Source organism: Megalobrama amblycephala, linkage group LG2 (genome assembly GCF_018812025.1).
Source record: "Megalobrama amblycephala isolate DHTTF-2021 linkage group LG2, ASM1881202v1, whole genome shotgun sequence".
In the NCBI taxonomy this organism is placed as follows: Eukaryota; Metazoa; Chordata; class Actinopteri; order Cypriniformes; family Xenocyprididae; genus Megalobrama; species Megalobrama amblycephala.
This window is the reverse complement of record NC_063045.1, coordinates 6,592,840-6,616,456: the sequence shown is the minus strand read 5'-3', so window position 1 is coordinate 6,616,456 and position 23,617 is coordinate 6,592,840. Positions and strand designations below refer to the sequence as shown.

Genomic DNA, 23,617 nt, shown 5'->3' with positions numbered 1-23,617 from the left:
CATCCACAGTCTAGTTCATATGATGCACTATATTGCCAAACGTATTTGGACACCACTCCAAATCATTGAATTCAGGTGTTCCAATCACTTTCATGGCCACAGATGTATAAAATCAAGCACCTAGGCATGCAGACTGCTTCTGCAAACATTTGTGAAAGAATGGGTCGCTCTCAGGAGCTCAGGGAATTCAAGTGTAAAGTTTGGTGCAGAGGGGATTATGGTGTGGGGTTGTTTTTCAGGGGTTGGGCTTGACCCCTTAGTTCCAGTGAAAGGAACTCTTAATGCTTCAGCATACAAAGACATTTAGGACAATTTCATGCACCCCACTTTGTGGGAACAGTTTGGGATGAGCAAGTTTGGTGTGGAGGAGCTTGACTGGTCTGCACAGAGTCCTGACCTTAACCCGATAGAACAGCTTTTTGGATGAATTAGAGTGAAGACTGTGAGCCAGGCCTTCTCGCCAACATCACTGCCTGACCTCACAAATGTGCTTCAAGAAGAATGGTCAAAAATTCCCATAAACACACTCCTAAACCTTGTGGAAAGCCTTCCAAGAGGAGTTAAAGCTGTTATGGCTCCAAATGGTGGGCCAACTCCATATTAAACCCTACGGATTAAGAATGGAATGTTATTAAAGTTCATGTGCACAATAAGGCAGGCATCCCAAATCTTTTGGCAATATCCACAAGTTTCCTACGCCCCATGAGGCCTTGCGTCAAACGTGGGAGCGTCTTCCGGTTCGAAGTAAACAAGCTGGACGTGACACTCATTCATTCAACAGTTGACAGTCATTCAAGATTTAACGATCCAAACTTGCGAACGTTTGTTTTTTACTTAAAGATTTAAGATTCCGGCATCAATATTTGAACAACGTTTTCAGGAGTGCACATCAATCATGCTAAATCTAACTGATATTTATATTGACATAAAAAGAAAACACATACCTATTCAGTTGTGCCTGCTTCCATTTATTTGCGATCACAAGAACGCAAAAAACAACTCCACTAAGGCTTTAAATCCGAAGGCTTACATATTTAGAAATATATTGATAACATACCCTATGTTTACGTCACTTTTCTGAGCATTTCTATTTATTTTCCTCTAAATTATGCGATGATTGCTATCCGAGGATGTTTGCGCGATCTCTCCGTCTATCTATCCTGATCCTTTCAGCCAGAGCAACAGAGGGAGCTCATGAGAAGACAACAGGAGTTATGAGTTATACGAGTTAACCGGAGTGTGTGAATCTGTGAAAGATATGCATTTGTCAGGAATTAACAGGCACAGGGAAGAGACAGATAAAACATTAAACCAAATAAATACACGATTATAATCACATAAGAATTGTCTTAGTTCCTCAAGCAGTTTCTGATATTTTCCATAAACGTGTGTATTTATTATTGCAATGGTTAACATAAGTAGCCTTTAGCATGGCATATATGACGGTGGAAACGCGACTGGCTCTGGCACGCACGACACGTTAGGAATAAAATATCACATCATAAGGCTTTGGTGCATCAGTGACAGGTGAAGTACAGACAGCGGGTTGTTCATGTATTGCAGGGTCAGGGTGCTCTAGTCATGCAGCAGCACTTTTGTGGAAGGTCAGTAAAGAGCAAATAAGGGCACGAAAACTGTTTATTGCATTGTGATATTATTAACTAATAATGTAGTAAACTGAGATGTTTTCCCTGAGCACCGTAACGACATCTCTTATAAAGATTTGCAACTTTACAAAGTAAACAATGATCCAAAAAACACTTAGCCTCTTCGCTAATTAGCACACAAAATACCATTGGTATGCTGCTTCCGCCGCCTCACCGGAAGTTGTACCCACGTTCTCTTTTACAGTAGCGCCCCGCGGAAACAGGTGGATAGTGTATATTATTAAGTTTTTTTTTTTTTTTTTTTGATAGACGTGGTTTTATAGCATGAGATCTAGCTATAATATGGTAATCAGTTATGATATAGTCAGCTGCAAAGAACTTTTATTTTGTCTTCATCAGCTAAAAACACATTAAACAACAATCTTTGACTGTAAATTCTACTTTTCCTTAACCTTTCTAAATTTTAATTTTGTGGGCACTTAAAATCACTTATAACAAAGAAATGCAGAAGGCTTTATTTCTTTTAATACAGACTTTCACAAGCAATTTGACAACAACAAATATCCTTCTGTTGGCATGTACACTACTAATCATACTAGATCTGAATATATGGAACCCATATATAAAACCCATACTTATTTTACTGTTACTAAACAAAAAGATTTGATTATAATGATCACTAAATAATGAATAATGAATCATATGCAAGAAATAATATTTTGATAATAATATTATTTTATATTAAGCTTTTAATTAAGCTTATAAAATATGTAACCTGAAACATTTTCAGTTTTGCTTTTACAAATGTTTGCCTTCTTGTGAAAATATTTAAAGTCTTTAATAATCTCTTATCTAATCTCGTGTTCTTCAGTGATTGGCTGTTCACTGCAAACATCACACTTTTATTTGCTCATGCCTGAGTATTAAAAGCCAGAGGATCAAAACCTGAGTTAAAGGTGATACCTAAACTTAGCTGAACAGCATTTTTTTTTGTGAGAAAGGCTCTTTCCACAAACTATAGACTGTAAGTATCTCTCATATATATTTCAATAATTGCTGTACACTGCTGTTCTTTTTAAGCAGACAAGAGGTTGATTATCAATAACTGTACTGAGTGAACATTATAAATCATTATAAATAGTGTTGTCTTGACTCATGTGATGTTGGTGAACGGTCCTGCTCTCAGTATATCATCTTAACTGTTGTGATGAGCAGGGCGAGCAAGAGCCTTGAGGGAAGGGTCAGCTACCTCGTGCCACTCCCTCACGGCTCTCGCCCGCCCTGCTCGTCACAATGTTAGTATCGTAGGAAAGGCAGATACTTCTGGTAAGCAATATAGTAAGAAAAGTGGCAGTCATGAGATATTAATATGAAAACCACAAATACGACACCCTTCAGTCTAATTATAATAGTCATTTTTTGCTGCATCATGAAATAAACCAGGAATCTGGTTTTGAGTTAAGTGTGAAGAAATACATTTATTAAGCATTTATAACATGTGAGTTATAAATGGCTCACTATTTGGCAGGTATAGAGTGCCCCAGGGATGACGTGTTTTTGTAGGCCTACCCGGAAGTTAGCGGCGCACAGGTTCCCTCGGTTGAAAGCCTATTCATTTTTCCCATAGACTTTTGGAAAATCGTAGAAAATAAGCTCTGTGTTTAACAAAGGGTTATGACACTTACACGTTTTGTCTATCAAGATAATCTTTACAAGTTAACACAACATTTATAGATTTTGAAGCCTAAATAAAGTCGTCAGATATAAAAGGCTAACAGTAGGCTATAAACGGACTACAGCACACCATGGTCGCGGATCAACGTCACCACCAAGCTTCCTCAAACTTTATTTAGAAACAACTTTATTTACAAACATGCTCGCTGATTATGATATGCGCTGTGTATGAATACTTATCCACTTTTTCATGAGAAATGCTGTCCAAATGTCCCGTTTTTAATGATGACGTCTAAAGTCCCCGCCAAAGGAAGTAGTCCCTTTTAGCAATTTGTTAGCAACCGCCGATTTTAAGACACAGTAAAAGTTTAAAAAATCACAAGTGGGTTATAACTGGTGTGTTTTATGTCAGAGATCAAAACGTGAAAGTATTTAGAGGCTTTGTTAACCACAGACCTTATTTCAAACGATTTAGCAAAAACCCATTCAAAAAACCCATAGACTTGACGGCGTTGGAACCGGAAGTCCTAAAATGCTAACTCGCTTCTGGATTTTGCCTACAAAAATGAGTCATCCCTGAGGCACTCTATTGCGTTAAAATCACCCTTTTTAAAACGAAAAATATCTGTTTTTTCTTTTCCTCAAAAAGCAATAGCACACACTGTGAGAATGTAGTTTATAAGTGGTTTACCAAAACTTTCCTAATCTCGCGGGCACAACTAAAACGTCTCGGTTACGACTGTAACCTTAGTTCCCTGAAGAGGGAACGAGACGTTGCGTCGAAAATGACGCTGTGGGAACGCAACGCGTAATGTCGTCATGAAGCACGTGTGAAATCCGTCCAAAGGCGTGACGCGACGTCATAGGCGGGTGACGTCATGACCAGGAACTATAAAGCACCCTCAAACAAAGCAGCGCTAGCTTCAAGTGTCTGAAGTAGCCGCTTTGACAGGTATGCAGGAGGTATGGCAGGATGACGCAACGTCTCGTTCCCTCTTCAGGGAACTAAGGTTACAGTCGTAACCGAGACGTTCCCTTTCAAGGGAACTCGCGTTGCGTCGAAAATGACGCTGTGGGAACGTTAATACCCACGCCGCCATAACGACCAAAGCCTGTCTAGTGTGACTCGTCAGCACCGGACAGGACTCTGGCCCCAGGAGTAGAACTCAGATCTAGCTCATAGAACCTGATGAAAGTATGCGGCGAGGACCAGCCTGCCGCATCACAGACATCCTGTAAAGATGCTCCGCAGAGCAGAGCTTTAGAGGCCGCCACACTCCTAGTAGAGTGGGCCCGAACTGCCAAAGGGGAAGGCAGCCCAGCCGACTCATAGGCAAGTGAAATAGTCTCGACTATCCACTTACTCATTCTCTGCTTAGATACCGGGGCCCCTATCCTAGGGGACCCGAAACAAACAAACAATTGTTCCGACTTACGCCACAGAGCGACTCTGTGGACGTAAGCATCTAAAGCCCTGACTGGGCACAGCAGATTAAGGCGCTCCTGGTCAACGTCCCCGAATGGAGGAGGACAGAAGGCCTGCAGTACTATGGGTCTAACTACATTGGTAGGGACCTTAGGAATATACCCCGGACTGGGATGCAGAAAAGCTTTAACCATACCGGGCGCAAATTCCAAGCACGACGGGGCAACCGAAAGAGCTTGTAGATCTCCTATCCTCTTAAGAGATGACATCGCGAGAAGGAACAAAGTCTTCAAAGACAAAAATTTAATGGGAACCTCCTCAATAGGCTCAAAGGGAGCTAAGGAAAGGCCCTGGAGTACCACGGCCAAATCCCAAGCCGGTACCCTCGAGCGTACCGCAGGCCTCAGCCTCAGGGTGCCACGGAGGAAGCGTGTAATAAGAGGGTCTCTCCCCAGAGAGCCCCCTGCCAACGGAACATGGTAAGCTGAAATAGCCGCCACGTAAACCTTCAGAGTGGAAGGAGATAACCCTGCAGAGAACCTATCTTGCAGAAATTCCAATACTGCCCCAACTGGACAGTCCAATGGGTTCAAATGCCTATCACCACACCAGGTGACAAACAACTTCCACTTTAGTGCATACAGCTTCCTCGTGGAGGGAGCTCTAGAAGACAGGATGGTACCCACAACCTCAGCTGAGAGACCAGAGTCTACGAGCTGGGCCCCCTCAGAGGCCAAGCCCACAGGTTCCAGAGTTCCGGCCGAGGGTGAAATATGGAGCCCCCGGCCTGAGACAATAGGTCCCTCCTGATCGGAATCTGCCAAGGAGACCCGTCCAGGAGAGATACAAGGTCCGAAAACCAAATTCTGCCCGGCCATCTTGGGGCTACCAAGATGAGCCGGACCTGGTCTCGACGAACTCTGTCTAGAACTCCCGGGAGCAGAGCGATAGGAGGAAAGGCGTACAGACGCAGCCTCGGCCACGTCTGTACCATAGCATCCAGTCCGAGAGGAGCTGGATGAGTGAGGGAGAACCAGAGTGGACAGTGAGACGTCTCCCGAGACGCAAACAAATCCACTTGAGCCTGGCCGAAAACCCTCCATATTTGCTCCACCACCTGCGGATGGAGCCGCCATTCCCCGGGCCTCAACCCCTGCCTCGACAGTACGTCTGCTCCTACATTCTGGACCCCGGGAATGTATGCCGCACGCAGTGACAGCAACCTTCCCTGGGACCATAGGAGGATCTGGTGCGCCAGTCTGTAGAGTGGACGCGAACGCAGACCCCCCTGATGATTCAGATAGGCAACCACCGATGTGTTGTCTGAACGGACAAGAACATGGTGGCCCCTGAGGTCTGGGAGAAAGACTCTGAGAGCCATAAACACCGCCATCATCTCCAGACAGTTGATGTGCCAGGAGCGGTGGTGTTCTCTCCACAGACCCTGTGTTGAGCGTCCATCTAGGACCGCACCCCAACCGGTGAGGGAAGCATCTGTCGTTAGCATTCTGCGACGACAAGGCGCTCCCAACACCGGGCCTTGGGACAGAAACCAGGGTTTCTTCCACATATCGAGGGCACGTAGGCATCGCCGCGTAACCCTGATAATGCGAAATGGGTTCCCCCTCGGGGAAAACCCCCTGGTCCTGAGCCACCACTGCAAGGGCCTCATGTACAGCAGGCCAAAGGGAATCACATTGGACGCTGCTGCCATCAGACCCACAATTCTCTGGAATTGTTTCACAGTGAGTGACTGGCCTAGCTTTATCCGGTTTACGGTGGAAAGGATTGACTCGATGCGAGCAGGCGACAGATGCGCCTGCATCACAACAGAATCCCACACCACGCCCAGAAAAGTGGTTCTCTGAGCTGGAGAAAGAACACTCTTCTTGGCGTTTAACCTTAGCCCCAACTTTCTCATGTGAGCGAGAACGACATCTCGATGCCGAACCGCTAGTTGTTGCGATTGAGCTAGTATCAGCCAATCGTCGATATAGTTGAGGATGCGAATGCCCTGCAACCGCAGTGGCGCCAGGGCTGCATCCACACACTTGGTGAAAGTGCGGGGCGATAATGCTAGGCCGAACGGAAGAACCCGATATTGGTAAGCTTTTCCCCCAAAAGCAAACCTCAGGAACTTCCTGTGATGAGGAAGGATGGAAACGTGGAAGTATGCGTCCTTGAGATCGATCGTGACAAACCAGTCCTCGGACCTGATTTGTGACACGATCTGTCTCAACGTTAGCATTTTGAATTTGAGCTTCATAACTGATTTGTTCAGTAGACGCAGATCCAAAATGGGACGCAACCCCCCATCCTTCTTTGGAACGATAAAATAGCGGCTGTAGAAACCGCTCTCTCTGCCGGAAGGGAGAACATATTCTATGGCCCCCTTCTCCAACAGAGTTTTTACCTCTTGTTCCATAACCAGAGCCTGCTCGGGGCCCACCACAGTGGGTAGGACCCCCGCGAATCTGGGTGGGCGAGACCCGAACTGAATAGCATAACCCTTTTCGACTGTGCGCAGGACCCACTGAGAAATATTCGGCAGTAGCTTCCACGCTGCCAGATATTCTACTAAGGGAACCAGTCTCTCGAGACTGGCCTCTGGTGTAATTTGAACAGCCAATACGGTGCCCTGAAGCGGCGCACCGGCAGGGAGCAACCGAACTGACTGTTCCGAGACCCCTCTTAGAGGGGGCGAGCATCCCTGAGCCGCTACGTTTCCGGGCGGACAACAGGGTGTTTGCTCGCTGGGAAAGACTGCGCCCTGAAGCACATGAAGTGGCAGGGTTGGCAGTACTTCCCCTTGAGGGCGCTGAAGAGAGCTGGGCACCGTAAAAAGAGGTGAACGCCAGTTCTCTCCAGTGGGGGACGCCCCCAAGGTCCTGACACTCGTGGCGTCAGGACTTCTTCGCCGCAGCCTTCTTGGCGGTAATGACGTTCCTCAGATCCGTCCTACCCCTCGAAGGCTGCGGCTGCGAGCGCCCCCCCGTCCCCCCAGATCTCTGCGGAGGGGCACGGGAGGAGACGCTCTGCTTTTGAGCATCACGATGTTGGTGTTGCTGTTGCTGTGAGGAGCTGGCTTTTGATGAATGGGGCTGCTGGTGTTGTGAAGCAGCCCCATGGGTGAACGAGCGACGGGGGAGGAGCTTCTGGAACGCCGCCGCTTGCTTATTTGCCTCCTGAAACCTTTCGACGACCGTGTTTACTGCGTCGCCGAAGAGGCCAGTGGTTGCAAGCGGGGCGTCCATCAGAAAGTTCTTATCTTTGTCTTTGATTGAACTGAGGTTCAACCAAAGATGCCTCTCCGTAGCCACCAGTGCTGCCATAGCGCGGCCGACAGATTTGGCCATTTCTCTGGTGGCACGGAGAGTCAGATCAGAAGCCCGACGTAGCTCTTCTACTATGTCGGGCGAAATTCCCCCGCCCTCATCAGTGTCACCCAAAAGCTCTGCCTGGTAGGCCTGCAACACACCCATTGTATGAAGGCATGCTGCAGCCTGACCAGATGCAGAATAAGCTTTGCCCACTAAGCCAGAGGTGTTTACTCTCACTGGCTTAGTGGGCAGCGTCGGGGTCTTGAGAGACGATGCCGACTGTGGAGAGAGATAGCTCGCGAGCGTCTCCTCCACTTTTGGCATCGCCCCATATCCACGTTCTTTAAGCCCCATAATCGACGCATAGTGCGTAGTTTGAGCACTATGCACCCGATATGAGGCTGGTTTCTTCCAGGATCTCGACACCTCGGTGTGGAGATCCGGAAAAAACGGGAGACCCCGACGCGGAGGCTGTGATCTCGAGGGCAGAAACCGTTCGTCCAGTTTACTTTTGGGACGAACGTCCTGCCTCTCTGCTGGCCAGTCAATGTTTAATCTGGCTACAGCGCGAGTCACAACCTCCACCAGCTCCTCATCATGGGAGTGGGATGGCGAGTCCTCACTCCCAACAGTGTCGATGCTCTCCACATCCAGCTCCTCAGAACTGGATGCGTTGAGCACCAGTACTTGATCCAATGTGGAAGGAACCGCAGTGCGTGCTTCCAAACATTGGGAAAAAGTACTAGATCTACCAGGTGAGGGCTGAGATAAGGCTGGGCCCGTCTCAAACCCCTCTGATAAATCCACTTGCGAGCCCCAGGATCTAGATCGCCGCTGAGCCTCGGCCGCAGCGGGACCCGAACCCTGGGGAACGCGAGCCTGGGCGCCCTCCTCGAAGAGCGCCAGGCGGGAGCGGAGCGTCCGTAACGGAAGCATTTCACAATGCTCACAGCCAGCACCCTCGAGTGCTGACTGTGCATGCTCCACTCCCAAACATGCTACGCACAGATTGTGTGGATCCCCACCCGTGATATAACGAGGGCAGGGAGACGCACACGCTCTGAACCTTTCCGCCATCACAATATATAATATATAACTGACAAACAACACCAAATAGGACAGACAGTCACACAAAGCGCTACTGAAGACACAGAAGCTAGCGCTGCTTTGTTTGAGGGTGCTTTATAGTTCCTGGTCATGACGTCACCCGCCTATGACGTCGCGTCACGCCTTTGGACGGATTTCACACGTGCTTCATGACGACATTACGCGTTGCGTTCCCACAGCGTCATTTTCGACGCAACGCGAGTTCCCTTGAAAGGGAACTTCTTTTTTTTTCACCCACTTGAAAGTTCACATAACACAGTCTAAGTAAAATCAACAAATTTGTCATAATATGTAAAGTTTACATGCTTTTCATTTTTTACTTTTACAGTGTGCATTCGCTTGGACTTTGTGAAGGTGCATCATAATACAGGCCACGGGTTTACTATCCCAGACTAGACTGCAACCTGTGAGTTTCAGTTCATAAAGCTCATTTTATATTTTTGTAACATGTACATTGCTGGGTTTTAGTTTTTTCTTGTAAATGAAAAAAAAATTGTAAAAAGGTGGTCTATCAATAATCTTCAAAGCACTGCATAATATGGTATAAAAAGCAACACTTTTTTGAGGTTTGTGATTTACCTTGCATTTCAAATGTTTCACAGTCTACAGACAAAAGAAGACTGAGCTTGAACACTGAGGTAGGTCATCTCTAATATGTTCACTTCATATTCGTGTGACTGATTGCTCACAAACTGCTTAATTAGGCCAGCTATCAGACAATGTTTTGATGTATGTAATGTTCACCAGGTCATGAAGATCCATCAGTCTACCGTGATTCTGCTGCTGGTTATATGTACGTCATTGCCCACTTACAGTCAAACTTATGAGGCTTTCAAAAGAAAACATGTGGCTCCTGGAAGGCATGCGTGCAAAGGATTGTACTGCTGTGATCGAAAATAGACGAATAAACACATACAAACCCTGCAAAATAAAAAACACCTTCATTATAGCAACTGAAGAACAAATTAATGAAGTTTGTATATCAGGAAGAGAGGATGGGAAGACTTATAAGAGTAACACTTATTTTTATGTGATTGATTGTACTTTTGACAAAAAGGATAGGAACAGTTGTAAATATAAGGATGATGTAAACCCAAAAGTAACACAAATCACTTTGACATGTGAAGGAGATGTCCCAGTGCATTATGGTCCTGCAAAGACAGCTGGCTGAATGTAGCATCACATAGCTTCAATTTATTTCACTATATTGTTTCACTTTGTTTTTGAATATACAAAAAGAGACAAGGGACAAAAGATGAAGACAGAAGAAGAATAAAGTGAATGCTGTGAATACCTGTGCTAAGGCCCTCAATAAAATTCTCTATACTAGCATTAAACATGTCTCTTATTGTGTTGTAAGATGACCAAATTGAATATAAACAAGGATGTAGGGTAAACCAAATGCAGTTCAAATAGGCTACCTTTTGTAGAATATTACTTATTATTATCTTAGTATTTGCCATAAATATACCAAAGTTTGTTTGACTCCAGTGTGTCCAGTTTTCCCTAATGGAGAAAACTCCCAACCATCACTAAAGCAGCCTTTCTGGGATGAATGACAGGATGAATAACGCTTTATTGCTGCTAATAACGTTTAGCCATTCCTTTAGGAGTATATCATTAAGCATTTTCCCTTCTATGGTCTATATAAGACAACAGTTTAACATTATTTATGCAGAAGTATCTCCTGAGGCCTGTTTCACAAAGCAGATTTAAGTGGTTATCCAGGTTTGAGTTTAGTTTGAGCAAACTCAAAAAATAAAAAAATAAAATAAAAAATTGATGTAAACTGTAAATAGCATATATATCAGAAACGTCTATCATCAAAGAAGTAATTAGAACAATTCTGAAAAACCACACACAGATTGTTTTTTTTTTTTTTGTAGGAACAATAACTTCTTTGGCAATGCAGCATGAAGCAATCTGCTTACTTTGCCATAACAAATGCATTTTACAAACACAATTTGTTGAATTTTCTGTCAGATTTGAACCACTAAATTTGTGAAAATTAATTTGCAGAGCTAAATAAAAGAGCGAAAATTGCTTGTTGAATATTATAGGTTGTATTTTTAAACAGAATGAATAATTTGGAAGTGAAATCTGAAAGGTAAATATGGATTATTGAATTTTTAACAATGAAAATGTGTGTGAAATGTTTTGACTTGAAATATTCACAGCTTAAATTTACGACCATGTTGAATTCAGACTATTAAGATGCACACCCTAAAAATACAATGCATTAAAATGCAAGCACAGTTAATGCAATACAATTTTTTTTTTCAGTTTTTCAGGGTTTTTTTTTTTTTTTTTTTTTTTTTTTTTTGCAATTCAACAAGCTTTTTTGTTTCAAACACATTTGTCATTATTTTTCTTCCAAAGTAATGACACATTTTGTTATTTTCTTCCAGCAGTTCTCTGAAGCTTTCACTGCAGCACTAGTGTTGCCTGTTGTTGGTTAAATGTGTTTAAATGATTTCTTTCATTTCTTTATCTTTAGCAGAGAAGTATCTCTCTTTAACTCTCTTTATGTCACACTGCAAACTTCACATTTTGATCTGCAAGTGCTCAAGAATTTAGAGCCTGAGAACATTTTAAAGAGTGTGTTCTGATACTAAGTGTTATTATTTTCTTATTTCTTGGGCTATTCTTGTGTAAGACTGCCCTTGTGTAACTTTTTTTGGTTATGTTATGTGCACATCATGGACACACCTAGACAAAACAAGAACTAGGCCTTGGACACACTTATACACAAATGGAAACTCAAGACACACACATCTCACCTCTCTTGCTATTATATTCCTTAATATACTATATATGGTAAGGTTTGACTGTGATTGGAAGGCCTGGACATCGTGGATGATTGTGCTTGATCTTGTGTATAAATATGAACCATCTTCCTTAATAATCTTGAGAATGTTATGGCATTACACTGTCTCTGTGTCTTCATCATTCTCCGAGACCTCGCCGCTGCTGCCATCTGAAAGGTTGAGATGCCTGTTTCCAACTGACGACTGAAAGATTTGAGATCTGCAGATAGTCTGAAAATTAATCTATCACCAAAATTAAGCCTGACTGCATTCACTTGGACTTTGTGAAGGTGCATCATAATACAGGCCGCAGGTTTACCATCCCAGATTAGACTGCAACCTGTGAGTATCAGTTCATAAAGCTCATTTTATAGTTTTGTAACATGTGCGTTGCTGTTCTGTTTAAAGCTGCAGTCCGTAAGTTTTTTTGGTTAAAAATGATCCAAAATCAATTTTTGAGCAAGTACATAACCAGACAAAGTTCAAAACTATCACCTTACCTTAGCCTGATTTACAACAGTAAGCTTGTAATAATATTTTGTAATAAGAGCAGAACTGGTGGTTTCACTGGAAATTCAAGCATAATGCTGTTTGTCTTTGAGTCCCAGCTAGTAGGCTATGGCAGGTGAGGATGCTGCTGGTAGCGGATCATTTATAGCCTTTTCTCACAGCAGCTGAAATAATTAAACTTATCATTTTGATGGTGGATTGTAATCCAGAAAGATCCAAATGACAATCATCAGTGACAACTGGAGATTCACCCGTTGTCAAAAAGCAAGACTTTAGACTGTGGAGTGGCTACAGAAATTGAAATCTACAGGTAACACTAATAGTCATAGTAATGCTGATGTTTTTAACATTAACAATTTGCCAATCAGAATCATCCAACCTGAAGTAATGACTTAGTTTAGTTGACTCTGTTAGAGTATAATTATTGTGAAATGTGAACGTACGCAGAACGGCCTACAAACTCCTTGTGAAACTTGAAGCTGGCTTCTGCTGATGAAACTGCAAACCATTCTTCATTAAATTTTTCTTCAATTTATTTATTTATTTATTTATTTTTTAACTTTGACTCCGGGTCTTTATTCAACATATCTGGTTTCAAGGGTCCTAAACTGTTTATCCCCAACACCAATATTTTAACACTTTAATGTTATTCTGTAAACGCTATTTCTTTCAAATGGTGGTTATTAATAATTATGTCCAAAAAAAAAGATATTTTATGTTTATTAATTTTTTTTTTTTTTTTTTTTTTTTTTTTTACGTATTAGCTCTATAAACTAGTATGTTTTTATTTTAGATGTATTGAGGGTCATTTGCTTTGTATGGATATATTCAAACATGCATTAACGTTACATTCATTAAAATCGTTCAGTTTACCATAGTTGCTGGGTTGGAATAATCCGAGGGTAACGGTTGCTTCACTACCAATTACAAAGTTCCGTGCAACTGCCGCTAGGGGGTGAAATGCGACAATCAGATGCGAATGTCGTGTGCAGTGGAAAGGCGGCTTCAGTGTTCCACACCATCGGGTGAAGTAAGTCCATGGTCGGCTTTTTTTCAGGGCCGATTCGACATGTTGAATCGGCATCGGAGCTCGTCGGGCCATCTGATCATTCTGATTGGCTGTTCAGCTACTGCCACCTGCTGGTACGGAAAAGCATTTCATCTCACACAGGTGCAGAACGGACATGCTAACTGGCCATCGGCTGATGAGCATCGGTTTGGTGTGTCAGGGCAACTTTGGGCCCATGCAGACGCTGCCGACGCTGCCACTAGTTTGTCAGCTTCGGCTTGGTGTGTTCCGCACCTGTATGAGCTCTAACATCCGTTCCAGTAGAAAGATAGAGTATTTTCATACATTTTCATACACAGACTCCGTCTTTGATTTCTGAAAGGAAACACAAACTCAATCAGGAACCTGCTGGTGCAAAAGGAAATTAATAAAACTTAGGTTTCTTTTTTGTTGGGGTGAATGGGGTGAATTATAACATTTCACTTCTCGTGTTTGAAACTAAACCACACATTTTCTGTTTGTGCTGCAAATATAACAGCTATGTCATTTAATATCTGACACTTAACTAGTTCAATCACACTTTGAACGCACAGGCTTAAAAGAACTCCAAGATACGGACAGAAATGTCAAAAATGTTACAACCATCCCCGGTCTCCCTACAAAACAGATGCTAACATGGTTCAGCAAGAGGAATTGACATCAATCATGACTTTTTAAACTTTTTATTTTTATAAATATGACAATCTTATAACCCATAGAGAGATCGCAGTGTCAGAGAGTTTGGGAGTAATCACACTTAATTTATACACATAAAATCATGATATTAGAGTTTTAAAATCAAACATTTTAAAAGAGATCAATACATCACGGTTGTTTAAACCAATGAACTTTAAGCTGTGTCGTCAGCAAGTCGTTTCCCATCGTGCTTTTGGTCAGCGCAGTCGGTGGAGAGCAACTGCGCTCGACTGCAGAATCCGACACGTCCGCCTCGTATGGCAAGCCGTTTTAACATTTAAAAGTTAAGTTCGACTATCCGGAATTAACGTTGTAGATATCACCGACGTCTTTCTGACTAGTCGTAATTACATTTTGGATAGTCGGAACTGTCATTCGAGATATCCGTAACGTAATTGTGACTAGTCGAAACGACAGATAGAGATATCTGCAATGCAGTTTTGACTAGTCAAAACTGAATTACGGATATCTGCAATGACGTCATTGAAAACGACATTCAACTCCTCACACATCTTAAATGACAATTGCAGATATCCGTAATTCAGTTTTGCCTAGGCAGAATAAAGGTTAAAGATATCTCAAACGTCATTATGACTAGTGATTATGGCATGGTGCCAATCAGTGCTAATTACGAGTTAACGGGTGCGATTTGAATGATTAGAACAACAACACGCTCTGCTCCCGCCTAAAAGTGCCGGCCTGATTTGCATAAAGATATCTGCAACGTCATTTCGCCTAGTCAAAACTCTAATTCGAGATATCTGCAATTACATTTTGACTAGGCGGAACGAAAGTTACAGATATCTCAAATTTCAGATATCTCTAATCAAAATTCATTTCAAGATATCCATAACTTGATAATAGATATCTACAGTTAAATTATGAATATACCTAACTCCAGTTCGAGATATCTACAACGCCATTTTGACTAGTCGTAACTCCGGTTACAGATATCTACAACGTCATTTCGCCTAGTCAAAACTTAATTTGAGATATCTGAAAAGGAACATGTAGATATCTTGAATTGAGTTGAATTAAAGATATCTTGAACTGGAGTTGTGACTAGTCAGAATCAAATTGTAGATATCTCAAACTGGAATTACAGATATCTACAATTCAGTTACAGATATCCATCATTCACATAGTGGATATCTGCAACTGAATTGTAGATATCTGTAATGATAAACCCCATACAAATGAATGGCAAAAGTGACGTCATTTGTCCTAGGAAGAATGTCTTTGTGGATATCTGAAATGACAATTACGGATAGGAAGAACGCAGTTGCGGAGATCCGAAATGTTCTTTTCGACGAGGCAAAACTGAAATGCAGATATCCGCAACTGCATATCCAGTCTAGCTGTTACATGTTAAAACGGCTCGCCATAGCCTCGCCCTCACGAGAGGTTTTTGACACACGTCGGCATGACATCAGAGCAAGGCGGCCCACCCTCGGACACATTTCTAACCGGCATGTATCTTGCGGTGTTCACCGTTGATCGGTTCTGCTCAGAATTTGCTGATCTCAAACAAGCCTGTATTGTGATTTTCTCCTTTGGTGATTCTGCTTGTTATCATCAGGTGTCTTCAATAATGCTCAATCATCACTCAATTAATCACTTAATTATCCTATTATCTTTAACACTGCTTCAGTGGGTGGAATAAAATATGGCAGGACTTTTCCTTTCTGACCCCTGGAATGTCCACCTCTGGATATTTTGGATTTTTTTTTAAATACCTTTTGCAATCTAGTCCTTGTTTTTTCACGTGATCGGAACCAAACCAGTGCAGAACGATTCTCTGGAGTCTGATTGTCAATAATGGCCACTATAACTAAAACTCTTGAACGGAATGAGATCATTTCACCAAAATTGGTATACGCTAGTGATGTGTCGTTCTTGAACGATTCGTTCATTTTGAACGAATCTTTAATGTGACTCGGGAAGAACGAGTCGTCTCGGGGGGTGATTCGTTCAGTCGCACATGTGCAATATTCTACAGGTTCTGTACTGCTAGAAGTAGTTCACCTGATGATTCAATTGATTAGTTCATTTCATGACTCTTTCGGGTTTTGAGTCGTTCCTTAATCACGTGACAGACCCATACGCTACCAATGCATTCTGAGCCGGAAAGAGAATTGATTAGTTCTTTTATGAGTCTTTCGGGTTTTTGAGTCGTTCCTTAATCACGTGACATACCCATACACTATGCTGTGTGACCCAAGCACATTATATTTATTAGTAAATAACGTTAACTCTCCAGTTTTGTTTGTGTTACAACTGTTAAAGCTGAAGTTATCATAACCTTGATGTTTTAAACTAACATTAATAATTCAAATTCAAAATGTTATTTGCTTTTAATTTGTCATTATGTCCTTTTTGAGCAATCTTCTTATATTAGACCAATATGTCAAGTCTGCCTAGGAAAAGCAATTATTATAACAGCAAACTCAAAATTGGAGTAAAAATGAACAAACTAGGCTATAAATACTTTGTATTGTAGGCTTGGATTATTATATTATTATATAGCCTAGTGTTTATTTACAGATAGACAGTCAAAAAGATAAATTAATCAATATTTTATTTATAACAGGGCTTTATTTATTTATAATAACACACCACAGATCCTCAAGAAACAGTAACAAAAACAGTGACAGAAATGTCAGAAATAGCGTATGGGTCTGTCACGTGATTAAGGAACGACTCAAAACCCGAAAGACTCATGAAGAGAACTAATCAATTCTCTTACCGGCTCAGACTGCATTGGTTTAGCATGGGACTGCCTGTCACGTCATTAAGGAATGACTTAAACCCGAAGACTTGTCAGACAAGAGGTGAGGTGAGCTTAATCAGCTTGTCATAAACTGAAGACCCAGGTAATGAATTAATCATTTCTGAATCTTATAGCATTGTAGTTTTGTATTGTTTGTAGTGGGATCAACGTTTGCATAAGTAGTAGATGTGTTGGGGAAGTAACACGTAACATTTTAATTACATTTTGCTAAAATGAACGAAATGAACGAAATGACTCGAAAAAAGATTCGTTCATTTTGTTGAACGAGACTCAAAAGTCCGAGTCAGTAAAATAATCCGAACTTCCCATCACTAGTATATGCATGTACGGGCTCAGTCTGTGGCCGCATGAAAAAAGAGCGCGGCACTATAAAATGAAAGAAAAAAACCCAACATGAAAACTGCTATAGCTACTCGACAACCGGTCCAAATTAACCTACTTGAAAACTGGCATACACTGTCTTTGTTCAAGGTGATGTGGTTGTCTTTGAGGATGTTCGCATATCTTGAAAAATACACCCATTAGTGAAGTCTGGACACCTATCAGACAAGGTGTTAACTGATCAGGATTCACTTGCTGGCCCTGTTTGACTCACGACTCGACCTGTGAGAAACTTGAAAGAAATCAGCCACTGGGGGGCGCCATCGCTTTTTTCGTCTCAGTAAATGATTGTATATTATGATTTTTCACACATGCACATGATTCATATGCTAGAACTCACTCTGAACAGCTTTGCCTTTAGGACCACCACTGTCAATTGAATCAGTCATTAAGCATCAGATATTATTTCAAAAACCTACTTTCACAAACACGTCCAGGTTTTTCACTCAATCACAAGCAGCACAGTTTTCTAGACTCTCCTTAGACCATGGATGTTGTGTTTTTTTGTTTTATTAGGTAAGATCCTCAATCATTAGCATTGTTAACACCAGTATCTAAAAATCTCCAGTGTTCAGTGAACTCTCCTGGGAGTATATGTGAAACCACACTCAAGAGTGTTAAAGTGTTAAAATAAGAGTGTTACATAATTAAGTACATAATTTTACTTTATTACATCCGATTTTGTAAGCTTGAAAAATCTTTTAAAAATGCATATACCACACTTGCATAAAAACCCATATGTGTACATTAATATTAACATACCAGACTACATACACAAATACAATTACTTATACAAAAATTATACAGAATAATGCTTTTTTTCAAATCATCAAAAATATAGATGCAACATTATCCAAAAACAGAAAGAAAAGAAGAAAAAATATATCATTGTAACATTATATCACCTACATTGACTTTTATATATCTCTTTGCTTATATTGTTATATTTCATTTATTTGTGAGATATGCATTGATCATAAATAACAATATAAGGAAAACTGTTTTCACATGTGTTACAACCTGACCCTAAAGCAGGATTATATACCCTATATTAAATTATATTTATTTTTGACTTCATGATTGATTCACTGATTTTTATTTATTTTTTTGTACTTAAAAAACAACAAAAGGAGATTTGAAGAAATGATAAAGACATTGTAAAGCTCTGACGTTCTTTTCCGCCTGTCATCTGTTCATTACCTTTCATAATGTACAGGCCAGCCTCTATCACAAGCCAACACAATCTTACTAGTGTAACCCTTCCCTACATATTCACACTTTGGAGTTCCCTTAGTTAGTTTAGTAGTAAACTTACTAGTTTTTATTGTACACTTGACCACAAAAAATGGTAGGTTGCTCTCAAACAAGTTTTGATCATTCCTCAGTCGAGTTCCTCCTCTGCCACAAATTGCTTTAATTGTATCTTCATTTGCTACTATGAAGGAGTTGACAGGTTTGCAGTCACCATCAGTTGCAGTGATATCTCTGTTTTCGATTTTACTGGTACAATCATTCACAGTCATAAATGGATCCACATGCTGATTGAGGAATTTTTCATAGCGTCGCCTTACATCTGCTGGTTGTCCGTGAGTGAAGGATGAAACACTCAAGATCAGCAGCAGAATCACAGCAGACTGATGAATCTCCATGACCTGTGAACAATACATACATTAAAACACCTTTACTGACATTTAACTGACTAAAGCAGTTTGGTTGTGATTAATAAGAACATAGTTGTCACGAATCCTGTCAGTTCCCGGACTACATTTCCCATCATCCTCCCTGCCAGTCACATGCTCACACTCCATTCCAATCACCAATTGCCACCTACACCTGTAGCACATTATCTGGACTATAAAGGACTCACTCACACATCACCGGATCGCAAAGTCTTGTTTGTTACATTTCTGAGCGTTTATCTCCTGTCTGCCTATCTGTTGTTGATCCTGCCTGTTACCCGTTTACGATTCCTCTGCTGCCTACCCCTGACCTGTGCTTTGTATACCGACCTGTGAGTGATATCTGCCAGTCCTGACCCCAGCCTGTATTCTGACCACGATTCTGTCTGCCATCCGCTGTACCTGTCTGCTCCTGTTTTGACCCTGCCTGTATGACAACGCTCACTTTAAATAAAGCTTTGCATTTGGATCCTTATCTTGAGTCCCGCTTCGTTACAATAGTGAAGAGACTGTAGTGGCTTTCTATAACCCAAGGAACAGGTGATAAGATGTTCTTAACTCGTATGTTGGAAATAAATCCATTGTCCACACAGAGATCCGTTTCTTTCTTTGTATTAATTTAATAAAAGAAACTGCAACTTACAATAAAGCACATGTGTTCATGGCTATGTCTGTGTGATATGTTAAGAACCGTATATTCCCGCCACCTGTTTTCCCACCACGCAATCATGAGAAGTTTAATATCATACCACCATCTAGTGGTTAAAAATTAAGTTTGGCTACAGAGACCCTTCCTTTATTTTTTACTTGCACATATCTTAGTGACTTTATATGAACATAGCTGTGCATGTTAGATAGTTAGTTTTCTGTATTTGTGTTAAAGTGTTTTTGACTTTGTTTCCATCTCCACCAAGACTTCCATCTCTTGTATGTCTCAACATTTAAACGCAAGGTAAATCACAAACCCCAGAAAATCAGTTTACCCCAGAAAAACATCTCAAAATATGTTGCTTTTATATACTTCTCAGATCGCAAGCAATGATCAAAACAATGTTAAATCAATGTTAATGTGTCAACGTTACTCGTATTGAATAAATAAATAAATCACTTTTGCACCCGCAATAAATGTTGAAAAAATGTTGAAATTTCAACAAAAAAAATCAATGGAAATGGCTCTGAATCAAAGTTACAATGTGTTTTTGATTTACCATCATGCTTAAACTCTCAGAAAATGCTCTTTAAAAGTCAAGATTCAGAATGTTTGATCTGTAGCAAAAAGTATTGTTGGTGAATGTAACTTATTAAAACAAATATACGCTTTTGCTCAGGAGAACAATTAGTAAATGATTTTGCTTTATGATGATGAAAACTATCACTCAATCATCATTGTGTCTGTTTACTTTGTAACTATTTATGTGTCTTTGTAAACATTGTTACAAAGAGCACAATCTCAGACAAAATGCTAAAAGTCAGACTGCCCAACTAAAGGAAACACTGATCACCAAAATGGTGACCAAACATTTTCAATAAAACATCAACATCTAAACCTGTTAATTCTCAAAAAGAGCTTCTGCTGAGATCTTGAGAGATTTATTGTCTTCTTTTATCTTCAGTTGATTTCAGGCTGTGTGGCTTTAAGTCAGTTGTAGTTGTGTTTCATTTTCTGAGAGTTCAAGCATGATGCTGAACCAACTTCACATTGTAACATTGATTCAGTGACATTACCATAAATTTTTTGTTGAAATTTCAAAAATTTTTCAACATTTATTGAGAGTGCAAAAGTGATGTTGATTCAATGCAGTTAACGTTGATTCATTGCGGCTAGATTTTTCACTTTTTCCACACATGAAAAATGATGTTACAGATATTTAATGTTTAAAAACAGGCTGAAAATGAGTAAATACTCTCTAAAACAGCTAGATTTGTTTGCAAAACAAAAACAAACAAACAAAAAAACTATTTAGTAGGATGGAGAAATGAAACCTCTAAAATCTTTAAAGCTTTTCTTTAAAGGCTCTCTAAGCGATTCTGAGCGGAGTAACTTCCTGTTGACGTTCGAAGTGTTGTCAAACAAAACAGAGGCTAGCTAGACCCTCCCTCCTACTCCTCCCTCCGTGCTTCCTGAAACAGTAAGTGTAAGTAGCTTGCGTATTGACGCTGCTTGTCAGTCATTGGCTGGAGCATGTTTATTATGTTTCGTGGTCCAGGCTGGACCAGTTTTTTTTTGTTGCCATTTTCGGAGCTTGTGGCGACTACAGAGACCACGTTTTTTTACAGTGTGTTCAGGGGACAGACAGCTAGCGGATAGTGAGGAGATGTTTGCTGTATGTGACAAAAAATGTTTTGGCCTAAAAACACGTGACTTCGCTTAGAGCACCTTTAATGTTTCGAGAAAAGTTTCAACAGTGCCATCTTGTGGCGACTAAAATTTTCAGCAGCCATAAACCTGAGTGCGCAGCTCCGTTGATTTATCTATTAAGCACAAATAAAAGCCTGACGACGCTAAATGTGTTTCATTTTCTGATAATATAATTCACATATTAAAGTGTGGCAATAAATTAAATGTGACAACAAAAACAATTATAATAGGCCTGATACTAATAATACCTACTGAGTTGTTTGAGGCAAGTAAACTGTGCTCTTCTTTAATTGTTTTTATTCTGTTTATATGACAGAACATATAGGCTACTTAAACACTTAAAATTAAGATATTTGGTATTTTATTTTAAAATACTTTTTGTTGTTTTTTTGCCCAACCCTGTCTACAATACATTGCTTCTCATATACTATATGCATATATGCTTCTCATATCTCATATATTCTCAATACATTGCTTCTCACCGCTAATATACGACGGATCCTACAATCACTGAAACAAGTTATTTTCTCCAAAGCTGAACGTGTATTCAGAGAGATGCTTTCAAGGCCAGATCACACTCAAAAGTGACATGAGTCAAGAGAAAACTATTTATAATTATTTATTATGCACTGTAAATTAATTACTAGTCATCAACCCTGTATAAATACTTTACAAAGAGGACATACATCTGAGATATTATTAATTTTCTGAAGGTCTGTTGCTTTTTGAGACCCACTGCACCAGTTCACTCAGAACAAATTTTTGATACACAACCTTTTTTTCCAAACTGGCTGCTAAAAAAAAAAACCAAAAAAAAAAAAAAAAAAAGAGAGATACTTATATATATATATATATATGAAATACTTACAGATGTAGTTTGCGGAAAGAGCCTTCAGAAACAAAACAAACAAATGCTGTTCATCTAAGTTCAGGTATCGCCTTCAACTCTTTTAATACTCAGACTTGAGCAAATGAAAGTGTGATGTTTGTAGTGAACAGCCAATCACTGAAGAACAAGAGATTAGATCAAAGACTTTAAATATTTTCACAAGAACAAGAAGGCAAACTTTTTCAACACAGAAAATAACTAAATGTTTTACTTTGTGAAAGTTAATTTAAAAATTAAACATTATATAAGCTTAATTTAAAGCTTAATATAAAATAACAAATTATCAAATTAGTATTTATTGCATATAATGCATTCACGAATGACCACCCAGATAGCATGGTGACATTGATGCAATGTTGAGTGTTGCCAGTATTTTACCATTCATCTGTAGGTTAATGTTTTACAGTGTAGGGTGCACATCTGTATTTTGGAGCTCCTGTCACTCATATCTAAATATGAACAGCCTAAACCTTCTAGTGTGAGCTCTTTTTGATTGAATATGTTTGTTGTTGTTGTTATTGTTTATGTCAGGCTAGACCCTTACAGCCTGTAGAATTGGTTTGGTGAAGCCGACTTAGTCCCAATTCATTGTGTATTCTTTACATATTGTCACTCTACTCTAAGATTATGGCTGTTTCATTACAGTAATGAAATGTACAGAGATTACATAGAGAGTAAGGAAGAAATTCTGTCTGCTTAATTTAGTTTTGTTTAATTTAACATGAAACATTTCTGAAAATGTCTGAATAGTGGTGCAAAACTATATATTAATATTGAAAATATTTATTTTTATAGTCTACTTTAAAAGTAGAAATATCAGTTATAGAAATGCAAGAAGCACTAAACTGTCAAAAAAGTGATCAACTGACCCATTGCCTTAAAATACAGTTTAAAAAAGTTTGTAAAAAGAAAAAAGTTTTTCAAGTTCTCAAAACGTAATTTGTCAAATTAAGCATGAAGTTAAATTACTTAATACTTTTAAGGCATTGGGTTTCCTCCCTTTAAAAAAAAAAAAAAAAAAATTAAAGTGACATTTCCTTACCGATAAAGACACATCAGCTAACCAATAATATGTCAATATTTGTCATGGGTTGATCATGGAAATGAGTTGAGGCAAGTGTATAGCTGCTGCTGGTTTAAATAAACAACAGTGAAGGAACAAGGAAATAGTTTTCTTTTTTTGATCAAATTTTAAACAGACAAAGCTAAAGTTGTCACAGACACGTCAGGTTCCACCTCACTGCAGTACCCACGCACTCAATCACCAGCCTTCTAATCACCGCCACCTGCACGTCATTAACTCTGCAATCACCAGCACCATAA

General features: G+C 40.2%; 1 protein-coding gene and 1 long non-coding RNA gene across 3 annotated transcripts in view; both read left to right on the top strand.

Moving 5' to 3' along the window:
* LOC125263285 overlaps positions 1–23,617 on the top strand; it is a 1,003,076-nt gene that overhangs the window by 75,935 nt on the left and 903,524 nt on the right. The window lies entirely within an intron of this gene.
* LOC125263325 lies at positions 9,463–10,039 on the top strand. Its single transcript, XR_007183804.1, has 3 exons — positions 9,463–9,540; positions 9,737–9,772; positions 9,882–10,039. It is a non-coding gene; the product is annotated as an uncharacterized LOC125263325 (long non-coding RNA).